The following is an 18,003-nucleotide window of genomic DNA, read 5'->3' as shown; positions in this document are numbered from 1 at the left end:
CTAGAATACAAATTCAATTTAAACATATTTATTAAATAAAAATTTAATTATGTGTAATCTTATAAATTATTAAAGTGCATGATACTCTACAGATGAATCAAATATAAGTATATTTAATATAAAGATATACTTAACTTGAGGAAATTTAGAACATTTAGTACCACTGAATGACTTGATCAAGCAGATTTCAAATTGATTTTTTTTAAATTCAAATAGAACGGAACTTTGTATCATTATCACTCAACCTTACAGTCAGCATTTTTATATCGTATAGGTAGAGTTACATAAAATATCACCTTAACGCGTTCAATAATGTTTTTCTAGTTTGTAATCCTAAAAGTTTTTTTATTTTACAATAGAGTTATCAATATTTTTTCATTCTTGAGGAAAGAATCACTACTGTGCTTGCTCATGACTCATAGAGAGTAACACTGAGGATGGGTTTGGGGAATTATAAGTGGAAGTCCTTGTTGGACTTGGATTAGAGCTTAAAATAGATATCATAATCATTATTGACTATGTCTTTACTAGATACGAAGTATCTGTATATTTCCATAATCTCACAACTAAGCTGTTCTTCTCCAAAACATTCTTCAAATTGTCAGGGTTACCACGTTCATTTTTAGGTTTATTTTATTTCTAAATACCAGCAATTGATACCTTAAGAAAAGGGTAAGGTTGATAACTCAGTCTTCATAATTTAATATGAAAACTAATTAAACGTCATCAAAAAATAATATAGCTTTTAAATAAAGTAGACATATGTATTACATTATTCTTGGAAAAACAGAATAATTATACTATTGGCCTTGATATTAGTTGAATATAAGGAACATTATCTGGTGTATTTGAAAACTTTTATTTATATACATATAATGTATGAATTTAGAATTGTTTCATTTGAGATGCATTGAAGCAAAATACAAAAATATTTTTTGTCAATAAGTAATAAAATTATGAATAATAGAAGGTTAGGAATTAATCCCATCTCAAAACTTCTACATAAAAAATATACATGTACAAAAAATAAATTTGATAACTGTCAGTCGCATGTGTAAATATTCCCAACGGTTTATTTAATTTATGTTCAAGGCTTATTATTGTATATTATAAGTAAATTTAACAAGGCAATGGTATGGAGGTATACATTAAGTCCAAGAAACATATGACAAAAAAATATTATTTATTTGTATGTTTCATTTTATAGGGTTCGATATTTAATTATCAATAATTAATTAATTCTTGAATATAATAAATATTTTTTTATGAATGTCTACATCAATGAGAAATTTGGCATTTAGTTGTTCCTTTGTGTCAATGTTGTGTCCATCCTTATTTAGGATTGAAGACTAAAGTCCCTTCTAGTTCAGTCTCGGTCCAATCGAGTTCATTCCTGCACATTAGTCCTAAAAACTTATAAAGTTTGGTCCTTGATGACATCACTCAACTTTATTTCTTCTTTGTTTAATCAGTTCTAGAACTGACAGTCCTAAGTACCGACAGTCATTAAGACCGGTCCCAAAGACCAAAAGGACTGGCCCTTAATAACAATACGTTTTATTTTCAAGAATAATTCAATCATAATAACAGTTTGAGAAGAAAAAAAAAAGATTCAATGAGCCAGGGAGTACTTTAGGTCGTTGCTAAACTTAAACTAAAGTCGTATGTATTCATATTTTTTTTTTAATTTTATGTAAAGTACTTTCAATTTTTTTTTCTTTTTTAATATGAGTTCATTCCTGTTATACTCTCCTTTTTTTTCTTTATACTGTATATACATCAGGGAGCATTATATACAATACACCCTGTTAATTATTTTCAGACAAACAGACAGATAAGATAAACTTTGTTTTATAAATAAGATATTTCCATCATAAAGTAGCGAGGGGGATAACAGCTGACGTGAACTTATGCTATATCAGCACCTCAAGCAATTTATGCTTATCTTTGGTGATTCACTTTTTGTACCTCGAAACCTTTGCTACAAATAGAAACTGAAAAAAAGGACCAAAATTAAGAGGAAGCTAACCAATTTTTTCAAACAATCGAATTATTATTCAATTACTATAAGGAATTTTTCTCGGCTTAACAATAGTTAATTTATTTTTAACCAATCAACGTTCAGAATACTAATAAATGGATAATAATTGGAGGTAACGCTGAGTATAACTAATAACTATAATATTTGTCAGATTGAGATGCGACATTGTTAAATTGATTAAACCACATTAACACAAGCCGTTACCTTTATTGTACCTTGGAACCTTTCTTTGAAAAAAAAAACCCAGAGAAGTTGCCCAAAATCGGATGATAGTAGTTAACCAATTCTTCCAACTTTGGAATTATAACACAATCCTTCTTGGGTATCGTTCACAGCTTCACAAGAGTGAATTCAAATACAACTAATCAATGTTCAAAACACTAATTAGGGAAAGTAAGTGGAAAAATCGACAACTGACAACAAAATACAATATAACACCGTCAATAATTTTCTTTAAAGTTACGTATTGTTCAAAATAAGCTCAACATACACACAGCAGTGATAACTAATAACTCAATTTCTGAAATTTGACGAGATAAAGATGCGCAAACTGCATAAAAGATATAAAACCTAGAGGGGCATTTTGGAGCTACATAATATATGTAGAGGACACGTCCCCTCTCTCCTGGTAATACAGATCAGATAGGATATTTAGGCATAAAAGCAGCGAATTAGTTTAGAGTATGCTTTGATCACAAAAAAATAAGATAAAATCATCTTTTTAGAAAAGGACTAGTTGAGGCAAAATTATCCAAACGATAAAGAAGTTTTCCCATTCGTGAGGATGACTTGAGAGGTTTTTTTAAAATATTGTCAATCAATATTTCCATTCTTTTCATATTAATAACTATTAACTAGTTGACTGCAATGTCAGAAATTGAAAATATTTACTTCCAATACCAATATTTAAGTGCATCCCACATTTTTGATATGATACTAACTAAAAGGTATAATAGATATCTATACACCTTATTTGAAAGACACATCTTAAATATATATTTTTTACAGGCTTGGCTCAATCAGGAAGGTAAATAAAGCTTTTATCAGAATATATTTTACAATTATTTTCATCAATATACATTAATATGCTTAAAATTGGTTGGTTGGTTGGTCAAAGCTGAAGTATAAAGTTAACCCTACGTTCCTTCCATGGGTAGTTTATCTGCCCCAGATATTAAGATATCCTTGAATTATTCTGATACGTACCCGGAGTTATTAGGCTTTAACGAACAGACAAACTTGATTTATTAATATAGAAAATTCTCCCCCACAAATCCTTAATGTTATTTTCCGTATATAATGAGCACGTAGATACTCAATACTTAGAGTTTTCTCCACAACAGGGAAAGAATGATGATAACAACTTGAAAAAAAACACACTCTATAGACGTTCCCAACAATAAATAAAAACTTACGCTATAATAAATACTTAAGATTTATAACTCTAAGTACTCCCATTTTTTTTTCTTTTTTAATATGATGCACTGAGCCATAGCTACGTTCGTTGCTATATTGTTATTTCATAGATTATGTAGTAACACTCAAAATTGATGCCTATCCAAACATCCAGGCACACAAATTTGCTTTATTTTGATATATATTATATAAATACAAAGTAGTTGCACTAGAGATTTAATCTGAGTACTTAACTATATACACAGGGTAATAATTAACATTAACAAAATATAATGATAAAAAGGATTCAATTAGTTCTCTGATACCAAGGTCTAATTTATGGAGCTTATTATGGTAACTTATTTAAAAGTTTACTTTCCAAATTCCCAACGTACTTTATAGTCCATACAATCACAATTCCCAAATAGTTTTAAAGTCCAAATTATTTATGTTGGGTAGAGCATAGCCACTAGCCGCGCAAGTTCATTAATTGGACATGTGAATGCCATCAGAGAAAAGTTCAACATTGCAGTCCGATATTGTGTGTATTTTCGTTCTTTGTTACGAGTACATAAATTATTTTCCAAAACTTATGAATGTATTAGCAATAGATAGATTTTGATCCATTTCATTTATTGTTCATCTATGTATGTAGTTAAATATCTTATATTCCAAATATATTCTTTATACATTGCACAATTATTTACAACATATAGCTAATGATAGCTTGTAAGTAGCAGAAAAAGAATTTCACTCCATAGGAATAAAAATAATAATGAAAACAGCTTAGGAAAAGAAAATTTACTCTTAAGATTACCAACTCCAAAAAAGCGGGCGATTTAAAAAATGCAAAGATTAGCATTACTAATCTTAATTACTAATCACTACTTATAGTTTACTATCATATCAATTACATATAATAACTACTGAAAACAAATAAAGGGTGGTTGGGTGACATTAGGACTGGAAATGAAGTTTCTTGGTTCATGGTTCTCTAGTTTGTTTATTTGTCATTCGAATATTAAAGCATAAATAATGAATAGAATAATCTTTTAAATAAATGTATTCATAAAAAACAATAATTAGCGAAAATAAGTGAATCACATCAATGCGCATTTCTTTCTAAATAATCATTTCAATACCTTAAAGACAACTTGATAAAATTATTATTTTGTCTAAGATAGGAAGTGAATTGTACGTATGAGAGGTGTATTAGGCCTTTATATCTTCACTGTATCTCTCAACCCTTTCTCTATAGAAAGAAAGAAAAAAGTCCCGATATTCCAAATGAAGAGTCATTGTGCTTACGTGCGTTTTTTTTTTTTTTTTTTTTTTTTTTTGGACGAGAAAATCTTCACCATTGAGGCAATTCATTAACGAAAAAACAATAGATGGAACTGTCTGAACCCTAATGGACCAAGATTGTCCAAGAGTTCTTAGGCAAAAATGTTCCAGATTTTTTACCTCCATTTTATTGGTTTTTACCTGTCGTGAAGGGTAGAGAGGATTTACTGCAAGGATAATCATGCCTCAGTTGTGGCCTTGAAGACCCCCATCGTCAATACAATGAAGGACATAGCTCCGCACGAGGTAGCAAAAGTATCCCTCGCATTCAGGCCCCGTGTACAGATCATTATCGAGAACGAAGGTTTTCATTATGAATAATCATTTTACATTTAATGTGGCATTCAAATGTATAAAAAAATAATCTTTCTATCCTTATACAAGTCTTATATTTAGCCATTAAAGTTATTCCGTATTTACCTTGTTCACCCTGTACTATTTGTTTATACAAGTTGCAACTTGTACAGACTCGCAAATTTTAGACAGCATATATTTATATATATGATATAAAAAGCCATGGGAGGACTTTACCTCCCCCCAAAAAAAAAAAAAAAAGGGGCTAGCAATGCCTTTGCTTTAGACCCTGCGCTTTAAAGTAAAAAGTAAGGGTTACACTCCTTTTTTTAAATCAATATATGATATTATTTTCTAAAAAAAAAAAAAATTCTCAAGAGTTTTTGGGTAAAATGAGATGAAGAGATCATTTTTCGGGACACACTAATAGAACATTGTCTTAAAATTTTAATTGTACAATAAATAATATAAATATGATAGAAGTGATTGATTATTAAATATTTTTATTTAGACATATTATAAATCTAATGAATGTACTTTTCTCGTGAATTAAGTGTTATCTTTTTAAAGTGTGCATCCATACTGGTTGTATAATCATCATTATCTGATGCAAGTACTCATGAGTAAGTTTAGATTCAATTATTATATAAGCTCATACCTTAAAGTAATCCAAACAAAAAAAGTTCCGTAGAAGAGGAGGATTTGAATACGTTACATTATTCATCATTTGATTGCAGGTTAATCCACTCAATTTGCAGCCCAGAAACATTTGCATTTTTTTTTTACAATTAATGAACCTGCCCATTCCATACACCATTGGGAAGATTTAAAATGGATACTTAAGCAAATCAAATACACCATCACAATCATCGAAGTTTTAACATCTTTCATCAAATTCTCTGATCTCTCAAGCATATTTATACCATATTTTTTTTTTTAGTTATTTTTTTTACTTTTATCAAGGAAGCTCTGTTTATTACCTGCAACAACATTGCAGAACGAAGGTTATGTTTTTCCTCTTTTTGTTTGTTAGTTACCAGGATTACGGCAAAAGTTACAAATCGATTTTGATCAAACTTGGTGCAAAGGACATATATGGTGACTCTAAGAGGCCGTTAAATTTTGCAAAGAAAAGGTCAAGGTAACACAAGGCGTAAAAAATAATAACTGATCAAAATTTTGAAACAAACTGCGTTACTTAACTCAATTTGATTTTACGTGGAGGTTTTGGGCTATTTTGAGTGCCCATTTTAGTTTTTTTGTTAGTCATCAGGATAACGGCAAAAAAACAAATCGATTTTGATCGAACTTGGTACGAAAATTTTATTTCGTCACAGTAATAGGCCATTAAATTTTGAGAGATCAAGATAGTATTAAACGTTCAAAATACATAAACGACCATAACTTTCTAACAAATTAAGGTATAGAGCTCAAATTGATTTTAGGCGGAGATTTGCACTCTACCAAGTGCCTTTTTTAGTGTTATTATGGGTTTTAAATAAATTTCGTGAGCCAGACATAGCCTGCGGGATGGTTGTTAAGAATCCCTGCCTTAGGTCTTACTCGCAGTAAAACCAACTCAGAAAGTTCCCTATATTCTAAAGGAATCCTCATACTGTTATGTAAAAGATTCGAATTAAGTATTTGATTTTATATTTTTTACACTGTTTTCTTAGTAGTTGTTGTATGTTTAACAAACACAATCAACTTAATATAACTATTGAGGAGTAAACCTATACTTATATTACGTATGAGTAATTCATGGAAACCCCAATAAAGGGATTTAACATTTTAAAGAAATATTTGATCATACATTCCAAGAAAAAGTTTGATTCATTGCAGATTGAATTAGAAATATTTAATTAAATTTTACGACTCATTTTTATACAAACACATAGATAAATTGTGAGAAGTCTGTTCTGAATAGTATTTTAACTTCATGCACCTATAAAGTGAGAATAACATTCTTACAAGAGTAAATTAAGGGAGATGGAGTGTCCAACTCCTACTTAATAAACCAAGTCAGCTTGTATTGCATTTAACATGGAGTTTGCCAAAAATTAAGAGGTATAGAAAATATAATTGAATTTGAATATATAAAAATGTTAGAGTGCTTCATAACTATGAATCGTAATAGATAAACTCCCATTTTGGCCAGAGTAGATTACCTAAGTGAAATGTTTTTCTCCTGCAACATAAAGATTTTATGATACAACAAATGACGTTTCATTATCGTTTTCCCCTATGACGATAGAAAAAGAAATATTAGATACAACAAGTTCATTTTGATGGCAGTTTGGCATTGTGAGGCAAACTTATTTTTGAATATAAAGCTGAAGTAGAAGAATTCAGCATCTATTGAATAGAAGATTTGATAGAGATATCCTTGTCTTGAAGAACAAGTTTGGACTATTCAATCTCAACCTTTCTCATTTATTTTTTGTTTTTACATCAGCTGAATTAATTGAATTGATGAAATGATCGGGCCATATCCCAAAAGGAAGAAAAAAAATTCAAATCGATATGTAAGAAGTATCAATTATAGTTCTCTAAAACATCTCAGTTGGTTAACAGCTGAAATTTAGATTAAGCTTATTTCCTAATTTGTCCCTATATATAATTCTTTCTCTATACTCATGACGAATGCAATTTTGTCTTCCCTTCGTAGAATTCACCTATTGAATACTCCAATACAAACATGATTGTAGGGAGGTTACGTAATTAGTTGTAAAGTAATATTCATGACACTTGAATGCCTCTAGCGGACAAAAAAGTGTCGTCTATTCAACTACTTCGGATAATTGTTGATCACGTGACATTCGATTAACCCCTTGGCTTATAGCTTTGGAGTGCTCAAGTTGTGTGAGCACTGTTTTAAAAATGCGCTCACAAGTCACCGGTTGCTTCTGATATTATTATTACATATCACTTCAACACAGATTTTATACTAGTCGGTAGAAAAACAATTGATTTTATAGACAAAATTAGTTATAAAACTTCTCAAATCAAAAGAAACTCCTAACTTTCATACCATATAGACTGAAAAGTCCCGGGCCTCACACATAGATGGCGCTGTTACTATGATTCGCATCATTTTAAGTTAGTACCAACCATCAAAACACAGCTGTCGAAGTTTCATGACAATCTGCTCTTTAGTTTGTGAGTTATTTTGGTATATGTGACGCTAATTTTGTTATTTTTAAAACAATTTCGTGTTTTCATTTCAAACTCCTTTCTTGATGTGAGAAAATACCTAAGAGATGGATTGAAAAGTGTTATGGGGACTTAACTCCATCAGAAACAACAATTAAGGGTCGGTTTGCTGACGTTAAACGTAGTCGTAGAGACAAGAATGATGCAGAACGCAGTGGACGTCCAAATGAGGCGGTCACAACAGAAAAAATCCAAAAAACAAAATCCCACAAAAAAGTTATGAATAATTGGAAAGTGAAGTTGCATGAGATAGCTGACATTATAAAGATATCAAAAGAATGTGTTGCGTTCATATTGCATGAGCATTTTTTCATCAGAAAGCTCTGTTTAAAGTGGGTCCCACAATTACTCACTGTTGACCAAAAACAAAGATGTGGTAATGATTCTGACGAGTGTTTGGCATTGTTTAAACGCAGCAAACTAGAATTCTTGCGTCTGTATGTGACAATGGATGAAACATGGATCCATTACTTTACTCTAATATCAAAACGATCATCATTTGAGTGGACAACAGCTGGTGAACTTTGTCCAAAGCGCCCAAAAGCACAACAATTAGGTGGAAGGGTTATGTCCTCGGTATTTTTGGATGTGCATTGCATAATATTCATAGACTACCTTGAGAAGGTAAATGCAATCAACAGTGAATATTATATAGCGTTATTAATGCGTTTGAATGAAGAAATCACGGACAATTACTTTGTTCAGACCGGGGCATTTCACCCCATGTATTAATTAGATTTAATAAATTAAATCCACTCTTTTCATACACCCAGCAGCTGATTTATATTAAATAATATGTTAAATAAGTCGTGTATGGATTTATTGTTAATATTATGACCTATACATAATTCAAAAAAAAAAATGCAACACTATCTAAGAAAATAGGTAATGTTAGTTCATTAATAAATCATGTTTAATGATTCGGGATGACCTTTTATTCGCTTATCCATAGGGTACAAATTAACCTTTGATATTTTCAAATCCTAAAATGTACAATATATACATTTTTCTACCTAAATATATGTCTACATTGATTACATATTTTTTTTAAAAAGAGTTAAAAGACTCGATTATTTTTTCAAAAGGGTATTCAAATCGTACCTTCTATGCACACAAAACTATACTCAAAATGTATTTAAGGACTACTCTTTTAAAAACTGGATATTAGTGCTATGTACATAAGAGCATCAAGCTATCTATCTAGTTTTTACCTATGTTTTTAGGTTTGATACCATACAGACAACACGTCATTCAAGTTTTGGAAATAAGAAAGGATGCAAGAATGAATTTAATAAAGTTTATTAGAACAATCTTTGAGTATTTGGATCAACATTTTGTTTGAATCCTGAGTAAGGGCATGGATGAATACGTTGAAAAGTTTTTGGATCGTCTTTGAGGTAACATTGAGCAGAGCATATATTTGCAAATACTGGGATGGTGATATTTGTATCATTTGGTAAAATATCCGTGAGACAAGCTACAACACCTGAATTGTTGGTCCTGTAAAAAATAAAATTTGTTAATAAGTATGTAATTTAGAAAAATAAGTGAGTGGGCGTTTGTATAGACTCACCCCTCGCAGTGATAGAATTCAATGGCAGTTTCTTTTTTGAATTTTCCACAACTGGCAACTGCTGGATTGCATTTGGGTAGGACGCATCCATCATACATCACAAAGTCTGTTCCTAAGTATTTTACAACACTTTTAAATCCCTTTGGATCTGGAACATCGTTGTTGAAGGAGGCGTCATCGAATTGTCCAAATGAAAGTACCACGAAATGTGCCAAAATGAAGACAAAATAATAATGTAAACTGTTCATGTTGCTGACACCTTTCCATGATGAAATGAATATTTAATTATTTGAGGATTACAACAAATAGCTAAAGATTTACCTACTGCACAATACTTTCGCCCCAACTGTCTATCTATTTGGTTGTTGAATATTCAACGGCTGCGATCAAACTAAATGAAACAATTTAACTTAATAAAAAAAAGGATGTGGGATCGGTTGAGTAAATTATTGCCCAAAGTCGGTCTATCCACATTTTTTTTTTTGTGTCATATTTTTGTATGACACAAAATGTGCCGCAAATGAATTCCCTACATTATTTCATGAGGGAGCTTCTTCTTAGGCACATAGCCTATTATAACTATGAGCGTGTTCCCTAGAAAGAATCATTGAGCGTTCTATCAACAGTAAGGAGCAGTTGGCAATCAACCATATGTACATTAGGAAACCCAGTCATATAAAGTATTTCCATAATATAAACTCAAATACTAGTACATATGTACAACGAATAAAATTAATATTATGCTTGAAATAAGCGCTCATTCTACCCGTATAAAGGTAACAAAGAAGACACAAAGACTTATTAAGTATCTACCTTCCTTGTACGCAAGCAGTTAACAACATTCCTTATTGATATTATGAGAACTCCTTTACAAAATGAATCTTCTTCATCTTGTTGTGGCTTTACGTAAATGCCAACAAGCCTATATTTATTTAATGCAGAAAAAACGCAGATGAGTGGGGAGTTTATCCAAGCTTTAATGACAACTATTATTACTTAAAAGTATGTTTTATAATATTTTGTCATATTAATTCCTTCCTTATTCGCGTGACAACTGCCTTCCAATTGGATGAAATATGTATTTACTCAAATGCAAAACGCACCATTTATGTACTCATACAAGTTCATGAGTGATTAAACTCACAGATTAAAGGTTAATACTACGTAATTTAATGGAATCTTAATTATAATAATATGTAATGAAATAAATGATTAAAAAGCAATTCAATGGTAACATTCAGGGCTCCCTGGATTCCCCTTAAATACATACAGGTTTTTAAAATGTCTGAACTTTTATTTTAACAAGACTACTCTCGTATATTTTCTATTAAAGCAAAGGATCGTAGACACTACCCCTCTTCATTTTCAGACTAAAATATGTTAGTACATAGTTTAACAACATAATATTATATTTACATATATCTATGTATAAACCTGGCTAACCGTTACCACACACAGTCTAAATAAGCTCCAAGTCATTTAATATTAGTTATAACGTAACTTCAAAGGTTAATTAGTAACTAGTGTTGAGAGAAGGCTTGACCCCATCACACTTTTTTGATACACGACACTCATTCGTTCATTTTTTTTTTAATGAAATGACAACCTCGTCATCAATTTACATGTGTTTGTTTTTTTTTGCGTTTAGGCATTCAAAAATGAAATGAAAAGTAAGAACGTCACTTAATATCACAGTCTGGTTAAGGCTCAGTTCGTCCTTAATTGACTTTTTCTAGGCCAAGACTGGGGACCTATATTTAATCGTTTTAAAATGATCAACCTATTTTTTCGGCATCCCCGTATGAATCGATTTTTTTCCTGCTTCATACCAAGAATCTCATTTTCATGTATCATAGATCAAACGTCGATGATCATGGTGTTACTTCATAAACATAAAAATTATCATTGTCTTTTGTTGTCAACTATCGATTTGTCTTCTTCTTTTCACCTTATTAGTAGTGGTTTGAACGATAATTGCTTGAAATATAATTAGCTTTTGCTAAGCTGTGAAAAGCAAACAATTATTTAATAATATTTCTATAGTTGGAGATAACTTAGCTAACTACAAGCTGATTTTCGTTTTTTCTTTGTTTTTTCTTTACTTTTCATCAAAGGTTGCGTGATCTACTAAAGGTAACAACGTGTGATGTGTCCATTATTTTTTATAAAACAAAAACTCAAGAAACATATGAAACACCTTGACAATCTATAATTGAGCAATACATTATTACTTCATCATATAATTGATACATGAGGTCATTAAAAATACATCCAGAAAATCAGTCTGGCTTGGCTTTTTCTTTGAAACCGAACTAGATCAAATTTTTATATGTAACCGATCCATTCCGAACTTTCTATAATGACTGAATTAGTCTGATCCATCCAAAAAAAAAAATTATGTACTCAAATCGGTCTGGGATTTTCTTACCGACACCCAAGACTTGTAAATACGTAAAATGTAAACGACTCATGTGAGATGAATGACAAAATACGAAGGTAGTTTGGAAGGTCCTTACAAAGTCCGAGAGATTGTACTACTAGCGCGTATCGAGCTTATGTTTAGTTAGTAGTATCTCTTGGAAGAATATACACCAACTTTCAGCCAGATTGGTCTATTTCTGTCTTTTTGGCATTCGTTTGAATTGAGGAATCGGCTGTAAAGATTATGATGACTGTCTTTTATATTCATAAGGAATAATCCTCATCGACTATCTGGAAAAGGGAAAACCTATTACAAGTCCATATTATTTATCGTTATTGGACCGTTTGAAAAACGAGCTGTAAGAAAAAGGCCCACGATTGGCGCACAAAAAGTCATTTTTCCTAATGGCAATGCTACTAACTAAACATAACCGCAATACGCACCAGTAGTGCCTTCTCGGACTTCGTACGGACTTTTCAAATGACCCTCGTATGTAGTTGGATCTTGATGGAATTTGTGCAATTATTTATGTTTATTTCAGACGGAATACCTAGATATGACAGCTCTTACGGAGCATACATATTCCAAAGGGTCTTTGAATCCTTAGTATGCAATGTTAGATAACATAAGTCGCAGATGGCTACTAGCTTCTTGATAAAAGAAAATAACACGCATGATTTATAAATATTTTCTTCTTTAGAAATTACTTATTATGTAATTATGATTCATTAAATAAACAATGGGAATTAATATTTTCTCAAGACAATCCTGTTTGGAATCACTTACCAACATCGATTTAATATAGGTGGGGCAAAAAAAAAGAGTAATAAATTAATCTTACATTATTGAATGTTTTTTCCCAAATTTATATCGCAAATTAAAAGCTAAAACAAAAGCCAAATATGTGAGTAGTCAAGTAAAAAAAATAACTTCTTTTTTTTTTTTAAAGTAAACCCTGTTGCATTGTAGATCCCTTAAAAATACGATTTATGGTTAATTATTGATTGCATATACACAATCAAGGAATACATTATAATCCCACAAAATTATAACTATTTTACTGTTATTATGAAAACTATGTTTTTACACCAAAAATGGAATAATATACGATGTTACCAACATGTGATTTAAAATAGAGTTACCTCACAAACACAAAAAAAATACATTGTTTTTTGTTGTCTCTTATTTCCCCTAGTCAGTGTTCTGAACATTGATTTTTTTAAATTAGAATTGGCTTCTTTTAAGCTCTGAACCCTCGTCAACATTCATTCATATTAATAAAACAAAAGTCAGCAAAACATGGAGTATTAATTAATGTTTATTTTCTCATGAAAAGGTTTAGTGATTATTTTTGATATTCTGATTCCGCCGTTCTTTTTACATATATGTACAAACTATACTAATTATTTAGTGATTTTATCATCATGAGCGAGCCACAAGCAAAAAGGTAGCTCATCTCGGATCTCCTAGATGCTGGAGTTGATGTGATTAAGATTACGGGTATGGTTAAGTATCCTAGAAGCCTGGTTTTTAAGTTGGCCTAGATGAAAAAAAGTTGGGAAAACCTGTCCAGTATGTCAGGAAATAGAAAGCATAAATTAAATAATGATACGAGGTTCTTGTTAAGTTTGGAGAAGAATATAAAGGAAGATCCCACTAAGTAGATGAATCGCCTCGCCACCGAATTCTCTGTGGGTCCTAGCACCATCAGGAGGGATATTTAGCACAACTTGGGATTAGTTTCTTTTACAATAACCCCACGCTACCTTCTGACAGAGAGTATGAAATCCTTGAAGATCGAGAGGTTCAAAAAAAATCCTCACAAGCCAAATGATTCAAGTGTGAAAATTTTCTCAGACATGAAGATTTTCACAGTTGATCAATTCCAAAACTTCCGGAACGACCACCATCTTGCAGAAAGAAAAAAAAGGTCGAAGGAGCTTACCACAACACATATCCAGCCCAAAAAATGGTCCTCGGTGTTGTGGCCTCTGATGGAAAGAAGATTCCTCCTTTCTTTATCAAGGCTGAACAGAAAATCGGCATGGATCCCTTCTATAAAGTGTTTAGGTACACCATCTTGCCATGGATGAAGATCAACTACCTGGAGGGTAACTAGGTGTGGACTCTGGATGGCACCCCCTCACATAAGTCCGCCAAGTGCCAAAGTTCTGTGTATATAACATGGCTCGATTCTGGTCCAAAGAGATATGGCTCCTTCCTCACCAGATTTGAACCACCTGGACTTTTTTATATGGGACACTATGGAGAAGGAAACCAACAGGACATCACATCCAAATAAGTACTCACTCAAGTCCTCCATAGTGACTTCATAGGATAACTTATCAGATGAGTTTGTCATCAACTCCTGCATTGCCTTCAGGCGACGTGTAAAGGCTGTGGTTGATAATGAAGGTGGCCATATTGAGTGAAAAAAGTTTTGCAAAACCTTTACTACAAGTTTTTTTGAAATTATTTTTTTTGCCTATGCTTGAAAATATAAAATTATTGATGTATATCTAAATCCATCTCTTGAGTGCACGTTTTACTGCCCTACTCTGTATATCTTTATGTATGTATGAAATGCAGTTACAGGATACAATGTATACCGAGTGGAAACCTGAAACTTACACACTTGTATTATTTTGATTTCAGAGGTTCTGTGAGAGGAAATTAGAACTGTCTGTAATCATATAGGTATTCATATGTCTCAAGCACTTGCTGCAATTAGAACTTTTCAAATCGGACAAGAAGTGTGATTGCAGCAAGATTCAAGGCTTAGGGCATCAACTCTTCTTCCGGCGGATCACACTCCAACAGAGGTAGTAAGACGGGAATTGCCTTTAAGACCATCCACTATGTTAAAAAGAAGGCAGAACACAACGAGACCATATAAAGGAAGGAAGACTCTGGAAAAAGCCGATGATTAATGCGGATGCCCTCAAGGAAGCCATCAAAAAGGACTCAACCAAGTCTCTGCGCGTCCATACCAAGAATCTCAAGTGAGTCACACAGGCTTGTTCAAAAATTTGAAAAAGTAGGGTGGAAAGACACTGGTACTGTTGGAGAAGCCCCTTCTCATAGCCACCATAAAGATGATCCATCTTCAACGTCGCCAGGGACTCCTCAATAACATGAAGAGTGTAGTGCAAGGCAAAGTGATCCTCTTCTCAAAAGAGAAAACTTTTGACGTTGATCCCGTCTACAATAACAATAATGACCGTTATGTCAGCTTTGGAAAAATAAATGGGGCATTCGTACAGTGACCTCCACCAAACACCCATGGTACTATGCATTGCTGCATCCAACGGCATTGTAGAGTCCCTCATCTGGTTTTTGGAGTGCTACAGGCCCGCAGCAGCCATGTATATCAACATTTTCAAGGCCAACCTGCTTTACTGGGTCCAAGCAAATTTCTCCGACGACACCGTCGTCTTTCAGCACGATGGGCCCCCTTACATTGCGAAAATTGTACAGCCTATCTTAGCTAACTACATCTCTTTCAAGTAGTTTCAATTTCAAATTTTTAAATTAAAGAGAATGTAGCCATCATATAGTCCGGATATCAATCCCCTCAACTTTTCTTTCTGGCTACACATTGAGAGGGGGCTTTTAGAATCCGTCACTCGAACGTTGAAGCTTTGAAGGCCTCTGTCGACGAGGAGTGGGCTTTCAAGGACCTGAACTTCATTTGTGATTCTTGCAACTTTTTTCGCTAGAGGCTTGTCGCCATCTATGAGGCTAATGGCGACCGAATAGAATAAATCAATTTTACATTTGCTATGTATCACTAAAAGATGAGTAAAGATTTTTGTTAAATGTATAATTAAAAAAATCTATTTTGATAGGTCCGAACAATAAATTTATCCTACATACCTAGGCCTGGGGGGGGTAGAAAAAATGGACAGTTCGGTACTGAAAATTCATGATATGGCACGGTTCTTCAGTCCATATTCATAATTGATTTTCTTACTGGTGGTCTTAAAAATTAGGAAAATACTTATATACTTTGTGTTTAAAAACCCCGTAAATTCATTAGCCGACGAAAATAGGCAATTTCTTAAAAACTCTAAGATCTACAAGGTCAATTTTTATTTCATTTTAAATAAAAACATAAATATATCTTTCAAATGATACTAAATTAAATGGTGTCAGACTCCTTGTTGAACCTTGAGATTAGGTATTTTTTTCGTGCCCTCGTAAATTTTCCACATTTTTTTTATTTCGTTTTTTTTTTGTGTTGTTAGCGATTAGTAATAGATCATTAATCTTCATCTATTTCGTATTTTTCTTTTATAGTTAAAAATCTTTAGAAAAATATACTATACCTACAAAAGTATATAAATACTGTAAGTATGTATTGTATTATACCAAATTAAAGGTTCAATCCCGTATCCAAGTGCCGGTTTTAGAATGGACATTATCTTCTATAACCAAATTAGATTCGAAATTATTTCCTCCAAAAAGATTGGAATTATGAATTCGAAATTAAATTCATATTTTAAAAAAGACAGAAAAGTGACCCACACGTTTATCATAACCAAAGAATCCGCTCACGGTAAAACCGACCCAGGCCCTAGTATTTATAGATAACAAACATGATGGATAAGTTCTCCAAATAATTTAGTATTTTAAAAGTCCTTTAATATCTTTGATCCAATTGATAATTAGTCCTACAAGGAAAAAAAATCAATGAAACGTATTTTTAAAATATTGATTAAGCCTTTTAAATATAAGATTTTTCTTAGGAAAAAAATACCAGGATATTGATTCTATAATAGAAACAATCAAATGCTGTAATCTATGGTTTAATAGATATATGTAAGGTAAGGCTATTAATTGAATTATTTGTCGTTCCATAGCTAAAAAACGGAACTTTTCAAATTATAACTAATTCAAGATAAAAAGATATATTTGCATTCGCTGTTGGGCTTATTAAGACTAATAAAAATAGGGGGCAAGTTGACTCACTTTTATCTTTTTGGCATATTACTCAGCTTGTAGAAACTATATTGAAATATCAGTGGTTGTTATTTTAAAGTTCAAAGCAATACGTAACTTTTGGTCACAATTTAATCACATAGTTTAAAGATTCTTTAGCTATTATATCAATTTTAACATTGACTATTTTTGAACAAACTTGCCATCTATGGACAAATTTGGAGCATACTAATTACATTAGTAAACAAATGTTTGCCTTTCAATTTAAATGGTAAGTTTTGATTGGTTTCACCTTGAGAAATATGATAATAACCTTTATAAGCCAAAATTTCTGCTTTTGTTGCCTATAAATCACTCAACCTTGATATCTTAATAAATTCAATTTGTTAATGGCTAACGAACCGGTCGTAAAGAAATTCAAATACATTAATTTCACTCTATCAGGCTCTATATAGTCATTAGTAATAATTGTTATATACTTTTGTACAAATTTGTGTTAAATATAATAAAGTTTGAGTAATATCTTTTTTTTTTAAATACAAGACACGCCACTAAGTTCTATGTTTGTGCCCAATTTCAGGTCTCGGTTATTGTTAAGATAACCCCTTGGAATACGCAGAAAACTCCCTTTTCAGCAAGTGTAGCTAAAAAGGGCGTTCTTCGGCTGTTCCATGGGGTTAACTTGATCCCAGAAATACAAAAGTATCAAAAATATTTTTCGAGCAACAGATCTTAATTTTTTTTTTTTTTTTTCAATATTAATTTTCTTAAGGTTCTTTA

At 31.9% G+C, this 18,003-nt stretch overlaps 1 long non-coding RNA gene across 2 annotated transcripts; it reads right to left on the bottom strand.

Moving 5' to 3' along the window:
- Positions 1-9,570: 9,570 nt before the first annotated feature.
- On the bottom strand, positions 9,571-10,568 carry LOC121115055 (uncharacterized). Of its 2 annotated transcripts, none has more exons than XR_011779420.1 (3): positions 10,182-10,568; positions 9,861-10,119; positions 9,571-9,787 (listed from the first exon to the last, which is right to left on the bottom strand). It is a non-coding gene; the product is annotated as an uncharacterized lncRNA (long non-coding RNA). The 2 variants fall into 2 exon arrangements; XR_011779421.1 differs by having other exon boundaries at positions 10,186-10,325.
- Between the last annotated feature and the right edge of the window lie 7,435 nt (positions 10,569-18,003).

This window comes from Lepeophtheirus salmonis, chromosome 3 (assembly GCF_016086655.4).
Source record: "Lepeophtheirus salmonis chromosome 3, UVic_Lsal_1.4, whole genome shotgun sequence".
NCBI classification, from domain to species: domain Eukaryota; kingdom Metazoa; phylum Arthropoda; class Copepoda; order Siphonostomatoida; family Caligidae; genus Lepeophtheirus; species Lepeophtheirus salmonis.
This window is presented reverse-complemented; position numbering and strand designations above follow the sequence as displayed.